This window comes from Mercenaria mercenaria, chromosome 13 (genome assembly GCF_021730395.1).
Source record: "Mercenaria mercenaria strain notata chromosome 13, MADL_Memer_1, whole genome shotgun sequence".
Taxonomy (NCBI): Eukaryota; Metazoa; Mollusca; class Bivalvia; order Venerida; family Veneridae; genus Mercenaria; species Mercenaria mercenaria.
In genome coordinates this window covers 72,375,288-72,400,306 of record NC_069373.1, presented here as the reverse complement: position 1 = coordinate 72,400,306, position 25,019 = coordinate 72,375,288, and the positions used below count along the sequence as shown (strand labels likewise).

Here is a 25,019-nt window from a genome sequence, read left to right as displayed (position 1 = left end):
AACCTTGTACAAAATTGGACGAGGACCTTGTAACAATGCTAAAGACCAAGTTTGATAAAGATCCATCTAGCGGTTAATCATGAGAAGAAGTTGTTTAAAGGTATTTCTAAGTATAGCTCTAGCGGCCCTTAAAAGGGGCCCTTGGCCCCCATTTGAACAAAATTGGGAGAGGACCTTATAATGATATGCTACAGACCATGTTTGATGAAGATCCATCAAATGGTTCATGAGGGGAAGTTCTTCAAAATTTTTCTATTTTTAGCTCTGGCGGCCCCTAAAAGCGACAAGGTGAAACATTTGAACAAACTTGATAGAGGTTCATGCTACTGACCAAGTATGATGTAATTCTGACAAGTAGTTTTAGAGAAGAAGATGTTTAAGTAACAAGAAATCACAGAGTGATCTTGGCGCCCACCATTGAGCCATTTTTGAATGTTCCAAATTTCAAGACTAGCTCAAGGTCAAAATCAAGGTCAAATTTCATTTCAGTACACAACACTGTGCATGTGGTCCATGCATGTGGTCCAAATTTGAAAGCTGTAGCTTGAGAAATGTGAAAGTAGGTCACAAGATCAATTTCAAGGTCAAAGTTCATTTCGGTGTGGTGCAAATTTGAAGGCTGTAGCTTAAGAAATGTGAAAGTAGGTCACTAGGTCAATATCAAGGTCAAATTTTATTTCAGAACACAAAACTATGCATGTGGTCCAAATTTGAAGCCTGTACCTTCAACAAGAGATCACAGAGTGATACTGGCGCCCACCATTGAGCCATTTTTGAATGTTCCAAATTTCAAGACTAGCTCATGGACAAATTTCATTTCGGTACACAACACTGTGCATGTGGTCCATGCATGTGGACCAAATTTGAAAGCTGTAGCTTGAGAAATGTGGAAGTAGGTTACTTCATCAATTTCATTTTGGTATACAAAACTATGCATGTGCTTCAAATTTGGAGGCTGTAGCTTGAGAAATGTGAAAGTAGGTACTAGGTAAAAATCAATGTAAAATTTCAATTCAGAACACAAAAATATGCATGTGGTCCAAATTTGAAGCCTGTAGCTTCAGAAATGTGAAAGTAGGTCACTAGGTCAATCTCAATATCAAAGTTCATTTCGGCACACAAAACTATGCATGTGGTCCACATTTGAAGGCTGTAGCTTGAGACATGTGAAAGTAGGTCACCAGGTCAAAATCACGGTCAAATTTCATTTCGGAACACAAAAATATGCATGTGGTCCAAATTTGAAGCCTATACCTTCAAAAATGTGGAAGTAGGTCAATGTCAAGGTCAAAGATTTTTTCAGTGCACAAAACTATGCATGTGATCCAAATTTGAAGGCTGTAGATTGAGAAATGTGAAAGTAGGCCACTAGGTCAAAATCAAGGTCAAATTTCATTTCTGAACACAAAACTATGCATGTGGTCCAAATTTGAAGCCTGTACCTTCAAAAATGTGAAATCAGGTCACTAGGTCAATGTCAAGGTCAAAGTTTTTTTCGGTGCACAAAACAATTCGTGTGGTCCAAATTTGAAGGCTGTAGCTACAGAAATGTGAAAGAAGGTCACTAGGTCAAAATCAAGGTCAACATATGTCAAGGTTCATCTTGCCACTCAAAACTATACGTGGTCCAAATTTGAATGTTGTAGGTTATTGACAAGAAGTTTTAAAGGCTTTTCCCTATATAAGTCTATATGAACAATGTAACCCCCGGGGCGGGGACATATTTGACCCTAGGGGGATAATTTGAACAAACCTGGTAGAGAACCACTAGATGATGCTACATTACAAGTATCAAAAGCAATATGTGTGTGTTCGGGTTTAACGTCTTTTTCAACCATTTTTCAGTCATATAAACGACGGTGTCTACTTGTAGCAGTGAGCACAATGCCCAACTTTATAGTGCTGCCTCACTGGAATATCATGCCGTAGACACGTGGCATGATACCCCACCCAGTCACATTATACTGACACCGGGCTGACCAGTCCTAGCACTATCCTCTTAATGCTGAGGCAAAGCGAGGAAGCTACTAGTACCATTTTTTACGTCTTTGGTATGACGCGGCCGGGGATTGAACCCACGACCTCCCGCACTCGAAGCAGATGCTCTACCACTAGGCTACCGAGGCGGTATATCAAAGCAATAGGCTTTGTGGTTTGGACAAGAAGATTTTCAAAGTTTTTCCCTATATAAGTCTATATAAACCATGTGACCCCCAGGGCGGGGCCATATTTGACCCTAGGGGGATAATTTGAACAATCTTAGTAGGAGACCTCTAGATGATATCACATACAAAATATCAAAGCTCTAGGCCATGTGGTTTTGGACAGGAAGATTTTCAAAGTTTTTCCCTATATAAGTCTATGTAAACCATGTGACCCCCAGGGCAGGGCCATATTTGACCCTAGGGGGATAATTTGAACAATCTTAGTAGGACCACTAGATGATGTCACATACAAAATATCAAAGCCCTAGGCCCTGTGGTTTTGGACAAGAGGTTTTTCAAAGTTTTTCCCTATTTAAGTCTATATAAACCATGTGACCCCCAGGGCGGGGCCATATTTGATCCAAGGGAAATAATTTGAATCATCTTGGTAGAGGACCACTAGACGATGCTTCATACCAAATATCAAAGCCCTAGGCTCTGTGGTTTTGGACAAGAAGATTTTCAAAGTTTTTCCCTATATAAATCTATGTAAATTATAAAAATAAACAAAGGGCCATAACTCACTCAAAAAATGTTGAACCAGTCTGATTTTCAGGGGGACACAACTAGGGTACCAATACATCATTCTGACAAAGTTTGGTCAAAATCCCCCCAGTAGTTTCTGTGTGTGTGTGTGTGTTCGGGTTTAACGTCTTTTTCAACAACTTTTCAGTCATTATAAACGACGGTGTCTACTTGTAGCAGTGAGCACAATGCCCAACTTTATAGTGCTGTGGCATGATACCCCACCCAGTCACATTATACTGACACCGGGCTGACCAGTCCCAGTCCCAGTAGTTTCTGAGATGTTTCTGAGAAGATGCGATAACGAGAAATTGTTAACAAACGGACGGACGGACCATGGACGCAGAGTGATTTGAATGGGCTAAAAATGTTGATGCAGGGACAACAGATGACGGATGCTGGACCATCCACCTATACTAATAACTCACCCTGAACAAAGTTCAGGTGAGCTAAAAATGGGTGGTGCCCCACTGTGTTGTTCTTGTGTATGTGCGTATTTTGTGCTGCTGTTGTCACTGGCGCCAGACCAGAAAGAAAATGCCTCTGTACATGTTATACCCTACCCCTAGGTATTTTATAAGAACCATGGTCATGAAGGGGAAAATATACTAACCCGTTTCAATCGCGCATTTCATATCTAAAGCACGCAGTTCGGTAAATGTGTACTATGGATATCAAACAAGTGATAATTTATCTTCCATTGTGAACCGGTAACATTTCTTCAATACTTCTTATCTTATAAAAACGACGCGTAGTTTATAGCTTTTTTTTTAACGTTACACAAAAAACTTGCTTGACCGTCCCTGGTGAAATTCCGTTCTAGATTACAAAATAGAACAAGAGCGCCGCCAAGCGGGGCAATATACGCCCGAAGGGTTACAACAGACGATGGGAGCATAAAGAACTTGACTGTTGAAGCCCAAAGGACAGGAACAAAAAAAAAAGAAATTAAAAAAAAATCAAAAAAATCTAAGTCCACAAAAAATTCTTACCAGGTAAAGTTATGTCAAAATTCATCTAAAAATTGGATGTACCATCCATGTTGTACCACAGAAAAGTGGTCTCGGTTTTTCCCTACTGCCAATAATAAAAAAGTTTCAAAATAAGCTATTTATAGTAATAAAAAAGGGAAGTAATTAAAAAAACTAGAAATGTGTCCATGGGACACAGATGCCACCACTACATGACATTAAAATGACAATTTTTTCCCAGGTCAGGGGCCATAACTCCTACAATACTGAATGTATCCGTACGCGAAACCCCAGGTGCACAACTGCACATGCTGACCAACATTCCTGTAAACTTTGGTGACTCTAGGTCAAATACTTTTGGAGCTACGCACAACACAACATTAAAATGACCAATTTTTAACTAAGTCAGGGGCCATAACTCCTACACGACTGAATGAATCCGGACGCGAAACCCCAGGTGCACAACTGCACATGCTGACCAACATTCCTGTAAACTTTGGTGACTCTAGGTCAAATACTTTTGGAGCTACGCACGACACAACATTAAAATGACCAATTTTTAACTAAGTCTGGGGCTATAACTTCTACAAGACTGAATGAATCCGGATGCGAAACCCCAGGTGCACAACTGCACATGCTGACCAACATTCCTGTAAAGTTTTGTGACTCTAAGTCATATACTTTTGGAGCTAGGCGCGACACAACACTAAAATGACCAATTTTTACAAAGTCAGGGGCCATAACTTCTACATGACTGAATGAATCCGGACGCGAAACCCCAGGTACACAACTACACATGCTGACCAACATTCCTGTAAAGCTTTGTGACTCTACGTCAAATACTTTTGGAGCTAGGCGCGACACAACATTCTCGGAAGGACGGACGGATGGACAGACGGAAAGACGGAAGGATGGACGGACGGACAAGGGCAAATCTATATGCCCCCCCTCAAAGTGGGGGGTATAAAAATTATTATAAGAGAACAAAAAGGGATCTGCCAAATAAAAACAGGATTAACATTCTGACCAAATTTCATTAAGATATGGTCATAAATGTGGTCTCTACGGTGTTAACTAGCTTTCCCTTTGATTTGACCTGGTGAACTAGTTTTTGACCCCACATGACCCAGATTTGAACTTGACCTAAAGATTATCAAGGCTAACAGTCTGACCAAGTTTCATGAAGATATAGTCATAAATATGGCCTCTAGAGTGTTAACAAGCTTTTCCTTTGATTTGACCTGGTGACCTAGTTTTTGACCCCAGATGACCTAAAGATCATCAACATTAACATTCTGACCAAGTTTCATTAAGATATTGTCATAAATGTGGCTTACACAGTGTTAACTAGGTTTTCCTTTGATTTGACCGGGTGACCTAGTTTTTGACCCTACATGACCCACATTCAAACTGGACCTAAAGATCATCAAGGTTAACATTCTGACCAAGTTTCATGAAGCCTCTACAGTGTTAACAAGCTTTTCCTTTGATTTGACCTGGTGACCTAGTTTTTGACCCCAGATGACCCAATATCAAACTCGTCTAACATTTTATTGAGGGTAACATTCTGATCAAATTTCATTAAGATTGGGCCAAAATTGTGACCTCCAGAGTGTTAACAAGCTTTTCCTTGATTTCACCTGGTGACCTAGTTTTTGACCCCAGATGACCCAATATCTAACTTGTCCAAGATTTTATTGAGGGTAACACTCTGACCAAGTTTCATTAAGATTGGGCCAAAATTGTGACCTCCAGAGTGTTAACAAGCTTTTCCTTTGATTTGACCTGGTGACCTAGTTTTTAATCCCAGATGACCCAATATCGAACTTGTCCAAGATTTTATTGAGGGTAACATTCTGACCAAGTTTCATTAAGATTGGGTCAAAACTGTGACCTCCAGAGTGTTAACAAACTTTTCCCTTGGTTTGACCTGGTGACCTAGTTTTTGACCCTAGATGACCCAATATCGAACTCGTCCAAGATTTTATTGAGGGTAACATCCTGACCAAGTTTCATTAAGATTGGGCCAAAATTGTGATCTCCAGAGTGTTAACAAGCTTTTCCTTTGATTTGACCTGGTGACCTAGTTTTTGACCCCAGATGACCCAATATCGAACTCGTCCAAGATTTTATTGAGAATAACATTCTGACCAAGTTTCATTAAGATTGGGCCAAAATTGTGACCTCTAGAGTGTTAACAGTCAAATTGTTGACGCCGACAGACGACGACGGACACAGGGCGATCACAAAAGCTCACCTTGAGCACTTCGTGCTCAGGTGAGCTAACAAGAGCATTGCAATGCATAGCAATATACACAAAGCAGTCATATATGACCTTTGACCCCTAAGTGTGACCTTGACCTTGAAGCCAGTCATCTAAAACATGCGCTCTGCACGTGGCCTCAGTGTGGTGAACATTTGTGCCAAGTTTCTTTGAAATCCTTCAAGCAGTTCAAGAGTTACAGAGTGGACACAGCAAAGTCATATATGACCTTTCACTCCTAAGTGTGACCTTGACCTTGAAGCTAGTCATCCGGAACAAGCGCTCTGCACGTGGCCTCAGTGTGGTGAACATTTGTGCCAAGTTTCTTTGAAATCCTTCAAGCAGTTCAAGAGTTACAGAGCGGACACAGCAAAGTCATATATGACCTTTCACTCCTAAGTGTGACCTTGACCTTGAAGCTAGTCATCCGAAACAAGCGCTCTGCACGTCGCCTCAGTGTGGTGAACATTTGTGCCAAGTTTCTTTGAAATCCTTCAAGCAGTTCAAGAGTTACAGAGCGGACACGAAACACACTCATATGACCTTTGACCCCCTAAGTGTGACCTTGACCTTGAAATGAGATATCCAAAACATGCGCTCTGCACGTCGTCTCGGTGTGGTGAACATTTGTGTCAAGTTTCTTTGAAATCCTTCAGGGGGTTCAAGAGTTACAGAGCGGACACGAAATTGCAGGGACAGACGGACACTGGGACCATAACATAATACGTCCCTTCTGGCGTATAAAAAGTGGAAACTCCACAAGTCGCTCAACACAACAAAACCATTCTGATTGGCTGTTGTGAAAATGTATGTCAATCGTCATTTTACTACACGTGTTCGCTTAAATATGTGAAAATGCAGCATAAATGTGCAAAATGAATAAAATAAACAGAACAGATGTAGACCAATGTATGATTTCAAATTAATAATCATATACAAGATGAATTTCATTCATCATATCCGGTTTTAGTGTAAAATTGTGATTTTTTTAAAATTCTGTTTTTGTTTGTTTACGTTTCGCCTAACAGGTGTACACTGCCGTGACCTCTAGACCGAATGTTATTTAGGGACGGTCACGCAAGTTTTTTCTGTAACGTTGACGAAAGCATAAAATATGTTGATAATCTCAGCAATATGGAATATTGAGACAATGTGACTGGTGCACTTTGGAAGATAAATTATCGCTTGTTCAATATACTAGGTACCTATTCACCGAACTGCGCGTTTAAGTTGTGAAATGTACGATTGAAACGGGTTAGTATATTTTCCCCTTCATGACCATGGTTCTTATAAAATACCTAGGGGTAAGGTATAACATGTACAGAGGCATTTTCTTTCTGTTCTGGTGCCAGTGGCTGTGGTATATGGTGTAGAGAGACTGCGTTTTCGGAGCGTGGCTTTCCTTGTTGAACAATCATTTCAACTTTTTTCCACTTTCCCCAACACACCCACCCTTTTAACTACCCCTTACCCATTTTTGTATTTTACATACAATTGAAATGTATTTTTCTTCAAATTTTGAAGTAAACCATCTGGCATATTATTCTGCGACAGTTTCTTTTTGTTGCAGGTCTACTTTGCATGCATGGCCCTTATCTTTTATTTTTTGCAATGGACTATACAACAAACCATAACACTACCAACAAACCACAATTCTACAAGTTTTTGTTTGTTCGTTTTGGGTTTAATGCCATTTTTCAACAGTATTTCAGTCATGTAACGGCGGGCAGTTAAACTAACCAGTGTTCCTGGATTCTGTACCAGCACAAACCAGTTCTCCGCAAGTAACTGCAAACTTTCCCACATGAATCTGAGGTGAAGGACTAATGATTTCAGACACAATGTCGTTCATCAAATAGTCACGGAGAACATACCCCCTGCCCGAGGATCTAACTCGCGACCCCGCGATCTGTAGACCAACACTCTACCTACTGCATGAGCTAAACAGGCAGGCAAGACTACAAGTACATAACCCCTAAAATGATTTTGTTTGCAGAGGTAAGAGTGGATGCAGTAGTGCAGTGGTAATATTGTCAGACAATAAAACCAGGGTACTGAGTTAAAGCCCACCCTCCTCCAATCAGAATTACTAATTATACATCGAGATAAGAGTCCTGTGTATGTGTGCTTAATTACATCTGGCACTCTAAAGAACAAACTTCTAGAAACAGAGCATGTCCCCTTCCAACTAGAATTACTAACACTCACTCATGCTACTGCACACAATCGAACATATATTAAACAAACAAAAAACTTTGTAGGGGTATAACCATTATATTGGGAAGAGGTATATCAAAATATTTTCTGACACTTAAAATCCAAGTTCTCAAGTGTATTTTTGTATAATGTCATATTCCAAAATCATGATCTGTTTACTGTTCAAAATTTACAAAAATATAAAGGAACTTTTGAAAGTTGAAATTTTTATCTAAATCCCAGGGAAGTTTCAACTTTTTCAAATAGCCCCATGTGTTTTCCAAAAGCAAATGGACTTTTGCAGTTAAACTTTTGATTTGTTAATATATACATTGTTAATATTGTGACTGAAAAAGGTAGTCCAATATCATACATCGTCTTAAAACGTTTTTAAACCTTATCATATTTCAAATAAAGAAGAAACTCACCATTTTGTATGTCGTTATTACTCAATAATCCAAACATATGTAAAAGTCTCTACTGATTGGTCTAAGTCAGGCAGTGACCTTTCCATATATAGATAAGGTCATGTATATGCCATTTTGGAAAGATGTTTTAATCAGGTTTGTTAGAAACATTGCAAACTTGAAGAAGAAAACAATGTGTCAATTCTTTTAATATAAAGGATTATCTCAACATTCAACTTTTTGAGAAAAGTCATAAACGGAAACGGAAGTACAGTCCATAAAATAAACAAACGTGTTTGTAAACATGGACGGATCCAAACGGAAGGGGAAGAAGCATTTCATAGAAATATTTTGATGGCAAAATACAGTATATATCCGTAGCCCTGACCAACCTATAAACCGGGCCAGTCTATTTTGTAGTAAGTGCAAAAACACGGCTGACCCATTAAACGAGCTGTAGTTACTCAAGTTTAACAATTGGAATATCATTATATTCCAAATCTTATTTACAAACAGTTACGAGAAATGATATTATCTGGTTTCCCAATGAATAAGTTGCGTGTTTAAGTGCAGAAAATCAGTGAATTTGAAATAAAGGATACTGGTATCGGAATTCTTGCACAAGTAAGATTTTTTTTTTATAAGAAGTTGTCAAAGTATTATTTGAACTGTTTACATCACCATATCAAATGTAAAATAGCTTTCTTTGCTGATGTAATTTATAAACCTGCCTAATACATAAATGGCCACCTGCATTAAGCAACCACTTGCTTTAAACAGTCTGCATGCTCGCTCTCAAAATTGACTTAATATAAACTTGTTTTAATCAACCACCTGCCTTAAGTAGCCAGATAGTTTGGTTCCCTTGGCTGGATACTTAACACAGGTTTATTTGTATATGTTTTTATCAGATATGCATAATTACTTGAGAAATGACATATTGGTACTAATCATATGAATGTAAAAATTTACAAATAAACAGAGCAAAATAAAAGATAGTGTTACACCTCACATAATTATCATATTAAAAAAAAACAAGATCGAGGGCCATAATGGCCCTACATCGCTCACCTGTCATCATTGCACTTAAGGACAAGAAGGTAAAAACAAGAGCACCCACTTGCGGGTGCTGACCTAGTGACCTAGTTTTTGACCCCAGATGACCCATTTTCAAACTCAGCCTAGAATTCATCAAGGTAATCATTCTGACCAAATTTCATGAAGATTAATTGAACAAGAGCTCGTCGAACACGAAATGCCCCCCTTGATGCATTCAGTAATTGCACAAGGAACAGAAATTATATGCTCACTGTAAACAAAAGTTCTACCATTCTGGTTTAATCTGACCTTGACCTTTAACCTAACAAGAGATTACAGAGAGATCTTGGCGCCATCCACTGAGCCATTTTTGAATGTTCCAAATTTCAAGACAAGCTCAAGGTCAAAATCAAGGTCAAATTTCATTTCTGTACAAAACAAAGTGTATGTGGTCCAAATTTGAAAGCTGTGGCTTGAGAAATGTGAAAGTAGGTCACTAGATCAATTTCAAGGTCAAAGTTCATTTTGGTAGACAGAACTATGCATGTGCTTCAAATTTGGAGGCTTAGCTTGAGAAATGTGAAAGTAGGTAAAAGGTAACAAGAGGGCCATGAAGGCCCTGTATCGCTCACCTGACCTACAGACCTAAAGATCATTAAGATTAACATTCTGACCAAGTTTCATTAAGATATGGTCATAAATGTGGCCTCTAAAGTGTTAACTAGGTATTCCTTTGATTTGACCCTGTGACCTAGTTTTTGACCCGACATGACCCAGATTCGAACTTGACTTAAAGATCATCAAGTTTAACATTCTGACTAAGTTTCATGAATATACAGTCATAAATGTGGCCTCTAGAGTGTTAACAAGGTTTTCCTTTGATATGACCTAGTGACCTAGTTTTTGACCCCAAATGACCCAGATTTAAACTTTACCTAAAGATCATCAAGTTTAACATTCTGACAAAGTTTCATTAAGATATGGTCATAAATGTGGCCTCTACAGTGTAAACTAGCTTTTCCTTTGATTTGGCCTGGTGACCTAGTTTTTGATCCTACATGACCCAGATTCAAACTGGACCTTAAGGTCATTAAGATTAACATTCTGGTCAAGTTTCATTAAGACTGGGCAAAAATTGTGACCTCTAGAGTGTTAACAAGCTTTTTCATTTGATTTGACCTGGTGACCTAGTTTTTTATCCCAGATGACCCAATATCGAACTCGTCCAAGATTTTATTGAGGGTAACATTCTGACCAAGTTTCATTAAGATTGGGCCAAAAATGTGACCTCTAGAGTGTTAACAAGCTTTTCCTTTGATTTGACCTGATGACCTAGTTTTTGACCCCTGATGACCCAATACTGAACTTGTCCAAGATTTTATTGAGGGTAACATTCTGACCAAGTTTCATTAAGATTGGGCCAAAAATGTGTCCTCTAGAGTGTTAACAAGCTTTTCCTTTGATTTGACCTGATGACCTAGTTTTTGATCCCAGATGACCCAATATCGAACTCGTCCAAGATTTTATTGAGGGTAACATTCTGACCAAGCTTCATTAAGATTGGGCCAAAAATGTGACCTCTAGAGTGTTAACAAGCTTTTCCTTCGATTTGACCTGATGACCTAGTTTTTGATCCCAGATGACCCAATATCGAACTCGTCCAAGATTTTATTGAGGGTAACATTCTGACCAAGTTTCATTGAGATTGGGCCAAAAATGTGACCTCTAGAGTGTTAACAGTCAAATTGTTGACAACGGACGGACGGACGACGGACGACGGACACAGGGCGATCACTAAAGCTCACCTTTGAGCACTTCGTGCTCAGGTGAGCTAAAAATCAATGTCAAATTTCAATTCAGAACACAAAAATAAATATGCATGCAGTACAAATTTGGAGCCTGTAGCTTGAGAAATGTGAAAGTAGGTCACTAGGTCAATCTCAAGATCAAAGTTCATTTCGGTACACAAAATTATGCATGTGGTTCAAATTTGAAAGCTGTAGCTTGAGAAATGTGAAAGTAGGTCACTAGGTCAAAATCAAGGTCAAATTTTATTTCGGAACACAAAACTATGCAAGTGGTCCAAATTTGAAGCCTGTACCTTCAGAAATGTGAAAGTAGGTCACTAGGTCAATCTCAAGATCAAAGTTCATTTCAGTACATAAAACTATGCATGTGGTTCAAATTTGAAGGCTGTAGCTTCAGAAATGTGAAAGTAGGTCACTAGGTCAAAATCAAGGTCAAATTTTATTTTGGAACAAAAAACTATGCATTTGAAGCATGTACCTTCAAAAATGTGAAAGTAGGTCACTAAGTCAATAACAAGGTCAAAGTTTTTTTCGGTACACAAACCTATGCATGTGGTCCAAATTTGAAGGCTGTAGCTACAGAAATGTGAAAGTAGGTCACTAGGTCAAGATCAAGGTCAACTCATGTCAAGGTTCATCTTGCCACTCAAAACTATACATGTGGTCCAAATTTGAATGATGTAAGTTATGGACATGAAGATTCTAAGTTTTTCCCTATATAAGTCTATATGAACCATGTGACCCCTGGGGTGGGGTCATATTTGACCCTAGAGGGATAATTTGAACAAACTTGGTAGAGAACCACTAGATGATGCTACATTACAAAATATCGAAGCCATAGTCTTTGTGGTTTCGACAAGAAGATTTTCAAAGTTTCTCCCTATATAAGTCTATGTAAACCATGTGACCCCCAGGGCAGAGCCATATTTGACTCTAGGGGAATAATTTGAACAATCTTAGTAGAGGACCACTAGATAATTTCATATACAAAATATCAAAGCCCTAGGCCCTGTGGTTTTGGACAAGAGGTTTTTCAAAGTTTTTTCCTATATAAGTCTATATAAACCATGTGACCCCCGGGGTGGGGCCATATTTGACCCCAGGGAATAATCTGAACAATCTTGTTAGAGGACCACTAGATTGTGCTTCATACCAACTATCAAAGCCCTAGGCCCTATGGTTTTGGGCAAGAAGATCAGACACTAGGCCCAAGCGTTCTTGAGTTATTGCCCGGATACCATTTTACTGTTCCTGGTCACTGTAACCTTGACCTTTGACATACTGACTTCAAAATCAATAGGGGTCATCTGCTGGTCATGACCAATCTCCCTATCAGCTTTTGTGACCCTAGGCCCAAGCGTTCTTGAGTTATCATCCGGAAACCGTTTAACTGTTCAGGGTCTCTGTGACCTTGACCTTTAACATACTGACCTCAAAATCAATAGGGGTCATCTGCTGGTCATGGCCAACCTCCCTATCAACTTTCATAATCCTAGGCCCAAGGTTTCTTGAGTTATCATCTGGAAACCGTTTTACTATTCAGGGTCACTGTGACCTTGACCTTTGACATACAGACCTCAAAATCAATAGGGGTCATCTGCTGGTGATGACCAACCTCCCTATCAACTTTCATGATCCTAGGCCCAAGAGTTCTTGAGTTATCATCCGGAAACGGATTGGTCTACATTCCGACCGACCGACCTACCGACCAACATCTGCAAAACAATATACCCCTCCTTCTTCGAAGGGGGGCATAAAAATACAGCCTCTATCGCATACACAAGGTTTTTCTTTGATTTGATCTAGTTTTTGACCCCAGATGACCCATTTTCGAACTCAGCCTAAATTTCATCAAGATAATCATGAAGATTAATTGAACAAGAGCTCGTCGAACACGAAATGCCCCCCTTGATGCATTTAGTAATTGCACAAGGAACAGAAATTATATGCACACTGTAAATAAGTATATGTAAACCATGTGACCCACAGGGCGGAGCCATATTTGACCCTTGGGGAATAATTTGAATAATCTTAGTAGAGGATCACTAGATGATGTCATATACAAAATATCAAAGCCCTAGGCCCTGTGGTTTTGGACAAGAGGTTTTTCAAAGTTTTTTCCTATATAAGGCTATATAAACCATGTGACCCTAAGGGTGGGGCCATATTTGACCCCAGGGAAATAATCTGAACAATCTTGGTAGAGGACCACTAGATTTTGCTACATACCAAATATCAAAGCCCTAGGCCCTATGGTTTTGGACAAGAAGATCAGAAACCATTTAACTGTTCCTGGCCAATGTGACCTTGACCTTTGACCTAATGACCTCAAAATCAATAGGGGTCACCTGCTGGTCATGACCAACCTCCCTATCAACTTTCGTGATCCTAGGCCTAAGCGTTCTTGAGTTATCATCCGGAAACTGTTTTACTGTTCAGGGTCACTGTGACCTTGACCTTGAACATACTGACCTCAAAATCAATAGGGGTCATCTGCTGGTCATGGCCAACTTAACTATCAATTTTCCTGACACTAGGCCCAAGCGTTCTTGAGTTATTGCCTGGAAACGATTTTACTGTTCCTGGTCACTGTGACCTTGACCTTTGACATACTGACCTCAAAATCAATAGGGGTCACCTGCTGGTCATGACCAACCTCCCTATCAACTTACGTGATCCTAGGCCTAAGCGTTCTTGAGTTATCATCCGGAAACTGTTTTACTGTTCAGGGTCACTGTGACCTTGACCTTTAACATACTGACCTCAAAATCAATAGGGGTCATCTGCTGGTCATGACCAACCTCCCTATCAACTTTCATGATCCTAGGCCCAAGTGTTCTTGAGTTATCATCCGGAAACCGTTTTACTATTCAGGGTCACTGTGACCTTGACCTTTGACATACAGACCTCAAAATCAATAGGGGTCATCTACTGGTGATGACCAACCTCCCTATCAACTTTCATGATCCTAGGCCCAAGCGTTCTTGAGTTATCATCCGGAAACGGATAGGTCTACATTCCGACCGACCGACCGACCGACAGACCGACCGACATCTGCAAAACAATATACCCCTCCTTTTTCAAAGGGGGGCATAAAAATACAGCCTCCATCGCATACACAAGGTTTTTCTTTGATTTGACCTAGTGACCTAGTTTTTGACCCCAGATGACCCATTTTCGAACTCGGCCTAGATTTCATCAAGGTAATCATTCTGACCAAATTTCATGAAGATCAGTTGAAAAATACAGTCTCTATCGCATACACAAGCTAAATGTTGACAGATGACAGACGCCAGACATCAAGCGATCAGAAAAACTCACCTGAGCATTGCTCAGATGAGCTAAAAAGTTGACCTAAACATAACACTTAACCAAGAAATCTGATATTTTCTAAGTCAGAAAAACTCACCTGAGCATTGCTCAGATGAGCTAAAAAGTTGACCTAAACATAAAACTTAACCAAGAAATCTGATATTTTCTAAGTCCAAAAGGGGCCATAAATCTTGCAAAAAGCAGGATGGAGTTATGTTTCTTGCTGTACAGGGTCAGCTTATGATGGTGAACATGTGTTGCAAGTTTTAAAGCAATAGCTTTGATAGTTTAGGAGAAAAGCTGACCTAAACATAAAATTTAACCAAGAAAACTGATTTTCTAAGTCCAAAAGGGGCAATAATTCTTGCAAAAAGCAGGATGGAGTTATGTTTCTTGATGTACTGGGTCAGCTTATGATAGTGAACAAGTGTTTCAAGTTTCAAAGCAATAGCTTTGATAGTTTAGGAAACAAGAGGGTCATGATGACCCTGGATCGCTCACCAGAGTAATATGTTTCAAATGTCAAACTGATGATTTTTAGAAAATTTTCCAATGTACAAGTAACCCCTAGGGCGGGGCCAATTTTACCCCGGGGGTCATGATTTGAAAAAAGTTTGTAGAAGTCGACTAGGCAATGTTACATATCGAATATCTAAGATCTAGGCCTTCTGGTTTATTTTAAGCAAATTTATGAAGATTTCCCTATGTACAATAAAGTAACCGCTGGGGCTGGGTCAATTTGACCCTGGGGGTCAAGATCTGAACAAATTTTATAGAGGTCCACTAGGCAATGCTACATGTCAAATATCTAAGCTCTAGACCTTCTGGTTTATTTTTAGAAAATATTGGAAGATTTTTCTATGTACAATCAAGTAACCCCATGGGGCGGGGCCAATTTGACCCCGGGGGTCATGATTTGAAGCAATTTTGTAGAGGTCTACTAGGCAATGCTACATGTCAAATATCTAAGATCTAGGCCTTCTGGTTTATTTTTAGAAATTTTTTGAAGATTTTCCTATGTAAAATCAAGTGACCCCTGGGGCGGGGTCAATTTTGAACCTGGGGGTCATGATTTGAATAAATGTTGTAGAGGTCCACTAGGCAATGCTACATGTGAAATATCTAAGCTCTAGGCCTTCTGGTTTATTTTAAGAAAATTTTTGAAGATTTTCATATGTAAAATAAAGCGACCCCTAGTGCGGGGTCAATTTTGACCCCGGGAGTCATGATTGAACAACTTTAGTAGAGGTCCACTAGGCAATGCTACATGTCAAATATCTAAGCTCTAGGTCTTCTGCTTTTTCAGAAGAAGATTTTTTAAAGTTTTCCTATGTAAAATCAAGTGACCCCTGGGGCGGGGTCAATTTTGACCCCAGGGGTCTGATTTGAACAAATTTTGTAGAGGTCCACTAGGCAATGCTACATGTGAAATATCTAAGACCTAGGCCTTCTGCTTTATTTTTAGAAAATTTTTGAAGATTTTCCTATGTAAAATCAAGTGACCCCTGGGGCGGGGGTCAATTTTGATCCCGGGGTCATGATTTGAACAACATTAGTAGAGGTCCATTAGGCAATGCTACATGTCAAATATCTAAGGTCTAGGGCTTCTGGTTTTCGAGAAGAAGATTTTTTAAGATTTTTCTATGTAAAATCAAGTGACCCCTGGGGCGGGGTCAATTTTGACCCCGGGGTCATGATTTGAACAAAATTGGTAGAGGTCCACTAGGCAATGCTTCACACCAAATATCTAAGCTCTAGGGCTTCTGGTTTTTGAAAAGAAGATTTTTAAAGTTTTTCCTTTCGGTTGCCATGGCAACCAGAGTTCTGCATGGAATTCAATTCTTTGAACAATATTTAGAGAAGACCATCCAAGGAACATCCCTGTGAAGTTTCATCAAAATTGGCCTGTTGGTTTAGGAGGAGATGTTGTTTAAAGGAAAGTGTGGACGGACGGACGGACGGACGACGGACGGACGGACGGACGGACGGACGGACGCCGGACGGTGAGCGATCACAATAGCTCACCCTGAGCACTTTGTGCTCTGGTGAGCTAAAAAGCTGACCTAAACATAAAACTTAACCAGGCGACGCCGACGAACTTGACCTAGAGATCATCAAGACAAACATTCTGACCAAGTTTCATAAAGATTGGGTCAAAAATGTGGTCTCTAGAGTGTTCACTGCCCGTCTGTACTTATTCCGTGGTGTTGTTGAAAAAACCATGGAAACTAATAAAATTTCCATGGAATTTCAAGGTTTTCATGTAAGATTTACATGGATTTTTGCCGTGGTTTCTATTTTCTGTGCCTTTTCTTAATATTCTCGGAAAAAATCCTTGGCAATGCCATCAAAACACCACGGAAAACTGAAAAAGCTTGGGAAAAAACCTTGGAATCTGACACTTAGAAAATTTAACATGAAGAAATTCTAACACTTAGAAAAAATTAAGCATGGAAACTCACACTTAGGAAAATTTTAGCACAGAGAATTTCGACTTAGTCAAAATTTGGCACGGAAAAAGAGCACGGAATGTTTCCGTGCAAAATTTAGACTAAGTCCACACTGATAGCTAGAAAGCTAGATATTTTAGACATCTTTTAACCATGGAGCACAATATTTATGCAGCTATTCTTTCAAAAGAATATTCATTCAAATACTGTAAAATCAGATACCCATTCAAGATTGAAATTTTGTGAATATGAAAATCCTGTTCTATATATTCTCATTTATAAATGCATTATTTGCACATGCATATATTCATACATAATTATTATTTAAGCCAGCCCTCAATTTTCACAATTATAGAAATTGTGAATACAGTCAAAACCTGTGTTAAAACCACCTGCAAACAAAGACCACTATTACAAAACCTGTCTGAAAAAACCATCAGTTTTTTCTCCAGTCAGACCATTATCAATGAATTATTTAACCAGTTTAGAGAGACAATCTGTAAACAAAGACCACTTAAAATAATAATTAAAAATTTTCCTGCAAAAACCATTCCAATGTTTTTCTCATTCCATAGAATTCCTTAGATTTTTTAAGATAATGCAAAGTTTTCCTAGTAAGATTTTTTTATTTAAACTGCAGCAAAGAATTCATTGAAAATCTTAAGATTTGTTTGGGCTATACCAGGTATTCAAATTAATTGAAATGAAACAAGGAATCTATCTAATAAAAATTTATGTCAATGTTTTCATTTTGTGTATTAAAAGGATGTAAATTAGAATTAAATCATTTTATTTATAATTAATGTGACAAGATATATCATTGAAAATAGGTCCTATTTATAAAAGCTATTTATTTTTTTTTTTTTGTTATTGAACACCTCAAACAACAGCACTAGATTAAAAGTCATGTCATAGTACAACAAATTGTAAATGATATTATGCTTTTAATATAATGTTACATCATCATAACTGAATAAGTCTATTCCTTTGATGATTGGCAGTGATGAATTATCTTGCTTTTACAGCCACTTAATATACTGCTGTTCAATGTATACAGATGTGTTAACACACAGAGATATAGCTTATCTGATCAACATAAGGACCAATGAAAATACAGGCTTCTGAAACCGTTTTACACCTGTACCCCAAAAAATAATCCCAAACATTCTGCTTGTTGTTTTTTTCTGTGATCTTTGCAAATGCTGTGAGCAAATAAATGGTCAAATTTTCCCATGAACTGTATACTTATATATTCTAAGAACTTTCTATATATTCCCTTCAGTAATTATATTGTACCAAAGAAAATGGCTCATGAATACAAAAATTTGAATGTAAACAGGAAGTTCTTTGTTCATGTTGTTGGAGGCAAATGGAATAGAGCTAACTTGAAACTCTAAAATGCTTTTAGAGAGATATCAGGTAAGAACATCAAACTTTCTAATGTAAAATTTAAGTTTTAAAGCTATATGTCACAGGTGTAGAATAAATAGACTGAAGCAGGGACTTTATTCATCTCAGTAGATTGAACTTTCACCTGGTTACAGGTAACTTTTTCAGGTATATGTGAATGATAGATAATTTATAATGCTTCTGAGAAAACAGTTTATTCAGTACTTAATTGTTGCAGTTTTCATTTATTAATTACTTGTAATAAGTACAAATATGTTAGTAAAATCACTTTGAACCTCTGACTTACAACTGAGTCTAAACAGAGTCTAAACATTTTCAGAATCAGATGAAAGAGTGTGCATATCTAGTTATTAGAAGTATGCCTATGTATGAATTGATGTAGTCAGAGAAATCAGATGGCTTCAGTGACTATGCTACAGGATGATATGAGATCACAGACAGAAATTCCATCAAGAATCAAACATAAATTACAGAATATTTCAACTAAATTGTAAGTAAAAATTTGCAAACAGTCTTATACTATACAATTACTATAAAAGGTTGATAAATTATTTATTTTGTTGGGGTTAACGTCACACTGACAGGTTGATCATTACACCAACATATTATGACATTATTTTTTTGTCAGTTCTAAATTCTAAAATTTCTTTTTAAGCTTGTCTGATTAAAAAAAAAACCAAAAAACTTGCATTATTGTATGGTCAAGCACTTACAAGGATGAAGGATAGTACCCACAGGCAGTGCTCTCAATATTTTCATTTCAGTGTCCAATAAATAAATAAATAAATAAATGGTTTTGATACATGTGGTAACTACAAATTAAAACTCGCTTTAAATTTGTCATTTCACATATTATTATAATAGGTTATGAATATTGTATTACCTAAAATTATATTTTAATCGCAATTACTAATATAATTTGTTTCTATAATTATGTTATATCATTTTCAGAATTGGCTGGAATGAAGTTCCTGACCCTGGTGATGGTTTTGGAAAAGCAAATAGACATTCTGATGCCACCTTGTATTGAGCCTACAATACTCCAAAAATGATTTTGTTGTATTCATAATTTTCTATCAAATAATTTTGATATTTGAGCCGTGCCATGGGAAAACCAACATAGTGGGTGTGCGACCAGCATGGATCCAGACCAGCCTGCGCATCCGCGCAGTCTGGTCAGGATCCATGCTGTTCGCTAACAGTTTCTCCAATTCCAATAGGCTTCAAAAGCGAACAGCATGGAGCCTGACCAGACTGCGCGGATGCGCAGGCTGGTCTGGATCCATGCTGGTCGCAAACCCACTATGTTGGTTTTCCCATGGCACGGCTCATTTAATATATCTTTTAGTTTAATTTTCAAGTTTAAGCTAAATGAATTTTTATTATTCTTAACCACAGATGTAAAAGCCGCTGGCAGATGTGTTATTCCCCTTCGAATTTTATACTTTTTGTGTTTTTTGAAGCCCAAACCTGTCTTAATATTATATTAAAATAATTTTGTAATGATATTTATTTCTTTTTTTTTTTCTTTCCTCTTTTCCTCAGTGCCAGGCCTAATTCAGAAATGCCAAAGATTTCCAGGGTTTTTTCTAGCTAATTTGGGAACATAGCCTATATCCCCAAAATTGGGAATTTGGCGCGTAAATGTTCCAAATTGGGAAATGTTTAGTCCCATAGGATATAGTAAAGATGTATTTAAGCACTTTCTCATACACTTGTTTCACACTGTACAACCTCTTAAACATACTGCCATCACAAAATTGTCCATAATTTGGTCAGTGTTTGTGCAATTTTGATGAAATTTTTTTCAGAATGTAGATTGGGAATTTTTGCACTCATTTTGGGAAAAAAAAACATACTTTTTGTAATTGGGAATATAGCCGAATAACGGCTATAAAAACGGCTGAAAAAAAAACCCTGATTTCCAACCTTTTTCTAGGTTGCAATTCTTTGAAATTGTTTGGATTTTCATAAAAAATCTCAATGGAATTCATAGGAATTCATTAGAATTTTGTGTCAATTTTCCATCAAACCTTTCCAAACTTTTGCAAAGAATGCTTAGAAATTCCTTGAATTTTACTGCAATGATTTCCAATGAATTTTCAAAGAATTCCATGGATTTTCAACTGCATTTTCGCAAGGCTGTTCTCATGGGTAGGTGAGTTTAAATTTAAATTAATTTTCAGACTTCTCTACCCAAAAATTCAAAGAAAATTTCAACCTGGGAAATTTTCCAAGGTTTCCGTGGTTTTTTAAACAAAGAACATGCTTCTCAGTTTTTAGAACCTTGGATATTTTACAAGAATTTCCGTGGTTTTCATTTATGGACCACGGAAAAAAAACATGGAGAACTGCAAGAGTTCCAGGTCTTTTTACCTTGGAAAATATCCGAGGTTTTGTACCATGGAAAGTATCCAAGGTTTTGTACCACGGATTTTGTCCAAATACTCCAAGGTTTCCGAGTTTTATTACCACGGAAAATATTCAAGGTTTAAAACCACGGAAGTTGTCCGAATACTCCAAGGTTTCCGAGGTTTCTTTTTATGGAAAAAATCCAAGGTTTCTTGTCGCGGAAAATATCCAAGGTTAAGTACCACGGAAGTTGTCCGAATACTCCAAGGTTTCCATGCATGTGCATTTTACTAGGTTATTTCGCCAAGGTTTCCGAGGTTTTATTCCCTGATTTTTTTCTTTGGTCAAAAATCTTTCAAAATAAAAGAGTCCGAATACTCCATGGTTTTTTTCCAAGCTGTTTTTCCAAGCTTTTCCATGGAAAAAGTACAGACGGGTAGCTTTTCCTTTGATCTGACCTACTGACCTAGTTTTTGACCCCACATGACCCAGTTTCAAACTTGACCTAGAGATCATCAAGACAAACATTCTGACCAAGTTTCATAAAGATTGGGTCAAAAATGTGGTCTCTAGAGTGTTCACAAGGCAAATGTTGACGGACGACGGACACCGGACGACGCATGTCGACAGACGCGGACAATGACCGGTCACAATAGCTCACCTTGAGCACTTTGTGCTCTGATGAGCTAAAAATAAGGGGCAAACTTTTATGTCGCAACAGTAAGCTTATGTCTGCTTAAAGTATGTTAGCATTACAAAGTTTATTTTGACATGCTTACATAAACAACATACATTAAAGCATCTTGTTCCTGATTTAAAGTGTTACAAAGTAATAATTAAACACCTTAATATCAATTTTCCATTTCTTTTCTATTAAAGCGTTACTCCGAAAAGTTATAAACTGCTTTCATGGATAATTAGTCCAAGATAAATGTTCACAATTTAAGACGTAAAAAAACCTTAATTTTTCTTTTCAGTTGTACTGGCCCCATTGAAAAATAAGAGGGTCATGATGACCCTGGATCGCTCACCCGTGTAATATGAGCCACATGTATCAAATGGCAAGCTGATGCTAAAATATTAAGAACGTATGTCAGTTGGTCACATTCATGGTAACTGAAAGTCAGCTTTAAGATTGGTGTGTAAAACTGTACATGTCATCCAAATTTCAAGGCTGTATCTTAAAAAACAAGAGGGTCATGATGACCCTGGATCGCTCACCAGAGTAATATGTTTCAAATGTCAAACTGATGATTTTTAGAAAATTTTCCAATGTACAATCAAGTAACCCCTAGGGTGGGGCCAATTTTACCCCGGGGGTCATGATTTGAACAAAGTTTGTAGAAGTCGACTATCCAATGTTACATATCGAATATCTAAGATCTAGGCCTTCTGGTTTATTTTAAGCAAATTTATGAAGATTTCCCTATGTACAATAAAGTAACCCCTGGGGCTGGGTCAATTTGACCCTGGGGGTCAAGATTTGAACAAATTTTGTAGAGGTCCACTAGGCAATGCTACATGTCGAATATCTAAGCTCTAGGCCTTCTGGTTTATTTTTAGAAAATATTGAAGATTTTTCTATGTACAATCAAGTAACCCCATGGGGCGGGGCCAATTTGACCCCGGGGGTCATGGTTTGAAGAAATTTTGTAGATGCTACATGTCAAATATCTAAGATCTAGGCCTTCTGGTTTATTTTTAGAAATTTTTTGAAGATTTTCCTATGTAAAATCAAGTGACCCCTGGGGCGGGGTCAATTTTGATCCTGGTGTCATGATTTGAATAAACGTTGTAGAGGTCCACTAGGCAATGCTACACGTGAAATATCTAAGCTCTAGGCCTTCTGGTTTATTTTAAGAAAATTTTTGAAGATTTTCATATGTAAAATAAAGCGACCCTTAGGGCGGGGTCAATTTTGACCCAGGGGGTCATGATTTGAACAACTTTAGTAGAGGTCCACTAGGCCATGCTACATGTCAAATATCTAAGCTCTAGGTCTTCTGCTTTTTGAGAAGAAGATTTTTTAAAGTTTTCCTATGTAAAATCAAGTGACCCCTGGGGCGGGATCAATTTTGACCCCGGGGGTCTGATTTGAACAAATTTTGTAGAGGTCCACTAGGCAATGCTACATGTGAAATATCTAAGACCTAGGCCTTCTGCTTTATTTTTAGAAAATTTTTGAAGATTTTCCTATGTAAAATCAAGTGACCCCTGGGGCGGGGGTCAATTTTGATCCCGGGGTCATGATTTGAACAACATTAGTAGAGGTCCATTAGGCAATGCTACATGTCAAATATCTAAGGTCTAGGGCTTCTGGTTTTCGAGAAGAAGATTTTTTAAGATTTTTCTATGTAAAATCAAGTGACCCCTGGGGCGGGGTCAATTTTGACCGCGGGGTCATGATTTGAACAAATTTGGTAGAGGTCCACTAGGCAATGCTTCACACCAAATATCTAAGCTCTAGGGCTTCTGGTTTTTGAGAAGAAGATTTTTAAAGTTTTTCCTTTCGGTTGCCATGGCAACCAGAGTTCTGAAAGGAATTCAATTCTTTGAACAATATTTAGAAAAGACCATCCAAGGAACATCCCTGTGAAGTTTCATCAAAATTGGCTTGTTGGTTTAGGAGGAGATGTTGTTTAAAGGAAAGTGTGGACGGATGGACGCCGGACGGACGGACGCCGGACGGTGAGCGATCACAATAGCTCACCCTGAGCACTTTGTGCTCTGGTGAGCTAACAAGAAAGTAGGTCAGTAGGTCAATGTCACAGTCAAGTGATCCCTAATCGCTTGGGGTTATCAGGTAATTATAATTAAACAGTCTAGGAAATATGATCTGAATATTTTTGAAGTACTTTTTCCGGTACGAGTTATGACTCATAATTATAACAAATGAACCTCCAGGGCGGGGCCTCTTTTCACTCCAGGGGCATACTGTGAAATCATTTAATTTCGTGGGCATGAAATTTCGTGGTTTTGGTCAAAACGGCAATTTCGTGGGGATGTGAATTTGTGGATTTCAACTTTTGAACACAAAATGAATGGGAATTTTACTTGTTCGCTGGGAATAAATTTCGTGGATTGACTCAACCACGAAATCCACGAAAATTAATCCCCCATGAATATTAATGATTTCACAGTAATTTGAACAAACTTGCTAGAGATCCACCAGGCAGTGCTACATACCAAATATCAAAGGCCTTAGCCTTGAACTTTCAGACAAAAAGATTTTTTTCCCTATACAAGCCTATGTTAAACTTGGTACCCCAGATCAGGGCCTCTTTTCACCCCAGGGGCATAATTTGAAAAATTTTGGTAGAGAAACACTAGGAAAGGCAACATACCAAATATCAAAAGCCTAGGCCTTGCAGTTTAAGGCAAGAAGATTTTTAAAGTTTTTTCTTATGTAAGTCTATGTATAACTTGAGACCCCACAGGGCTGGGCCTCTTTTCACCCCAGTGGCATAATTTGAACAATTTTGATCGAGGACCACAAGGCAATGCTACATACCAAATATCAAAGGCCTAGATCTTGTGGTTTTAGACAAGAAGATTTTTAAAGTTTTTTCCTATATAAGTCTATGTAAAACTTGTGACCCCCGGGGAGGGGCCTCTTTTCACCCCAGGGGCATAATTTGAACAAACTTCATAGAGGACCATAAGATGATGTCACACGCCAAATATCAAGGCTGTAAGCCTTGCGGTTTTGGACAAGAAGATTTTTCAAGTTTTTCCTTTCGGTTGCCATGGCAACCAGAGTTCAGCATGGAATTCAATTCTTTGAAAAATTTTGAAAGGGGGCCACCCAAGGATCATTCCTGTGAAGTTTGGTGTAATTTTACTCACTGGTTTTCAAGAAGAAGATTTTTTTAGAAATTGTTAATGGCCGCACGCCGCACAACCCATGATGGAAGACAGACATTGAGCGGTCACAAAAGCTCACCATGAGCCTTTGGCTCAGGTGAGTTAAAACCAAATCTGGATGTGGACGCGGACGCTGACGTAGGGGTGATTCCAATAGCTCTACCTATTCTTAGAGCTAAAATAGTTATTTTGTTTTAAGATGTATGCTATGTTTCCTGA

General features: G+C 38.3%; 1 protein-coding gene and 1 long non-coding RNA gene across 20 annotated transcripts in view; one reads left to right on the top strand and one right to left on the bottom strand.

The window, feature by feature from the left end:
• The window catches only part of LOC123529752 (serine/threonine-protein kinase TBK1-like), a 264,731-nt gene that overhangs the window by 35,587 nt on the left and 204,125 nt on the right, over positions 1–25,019 (bottom strand). The gene's annotated exons all lie outside the window — the stretch shown is intronic.
• Positions 8,610–25,019, top strand: part of LOC128548003 (uncharacterized) — a 217,683-nt gene continuing 201,273 nt past the window's right edge. The window contains exon 1 of one of the 5 annotated variants that reach the window (XR_008366861.1): positions 8,610–9,190. This is a non-coding gene — a long non-coding RNA (uncharacterized LOC128548003). The remainder of the gene's footprint in view (positions 9,191–25,019) is intronic. The other 4 variants (XR_008366860.1, XR_008366858.1, XR_008366859.1 and 1 more) reach the window with 4 other exon arrangements.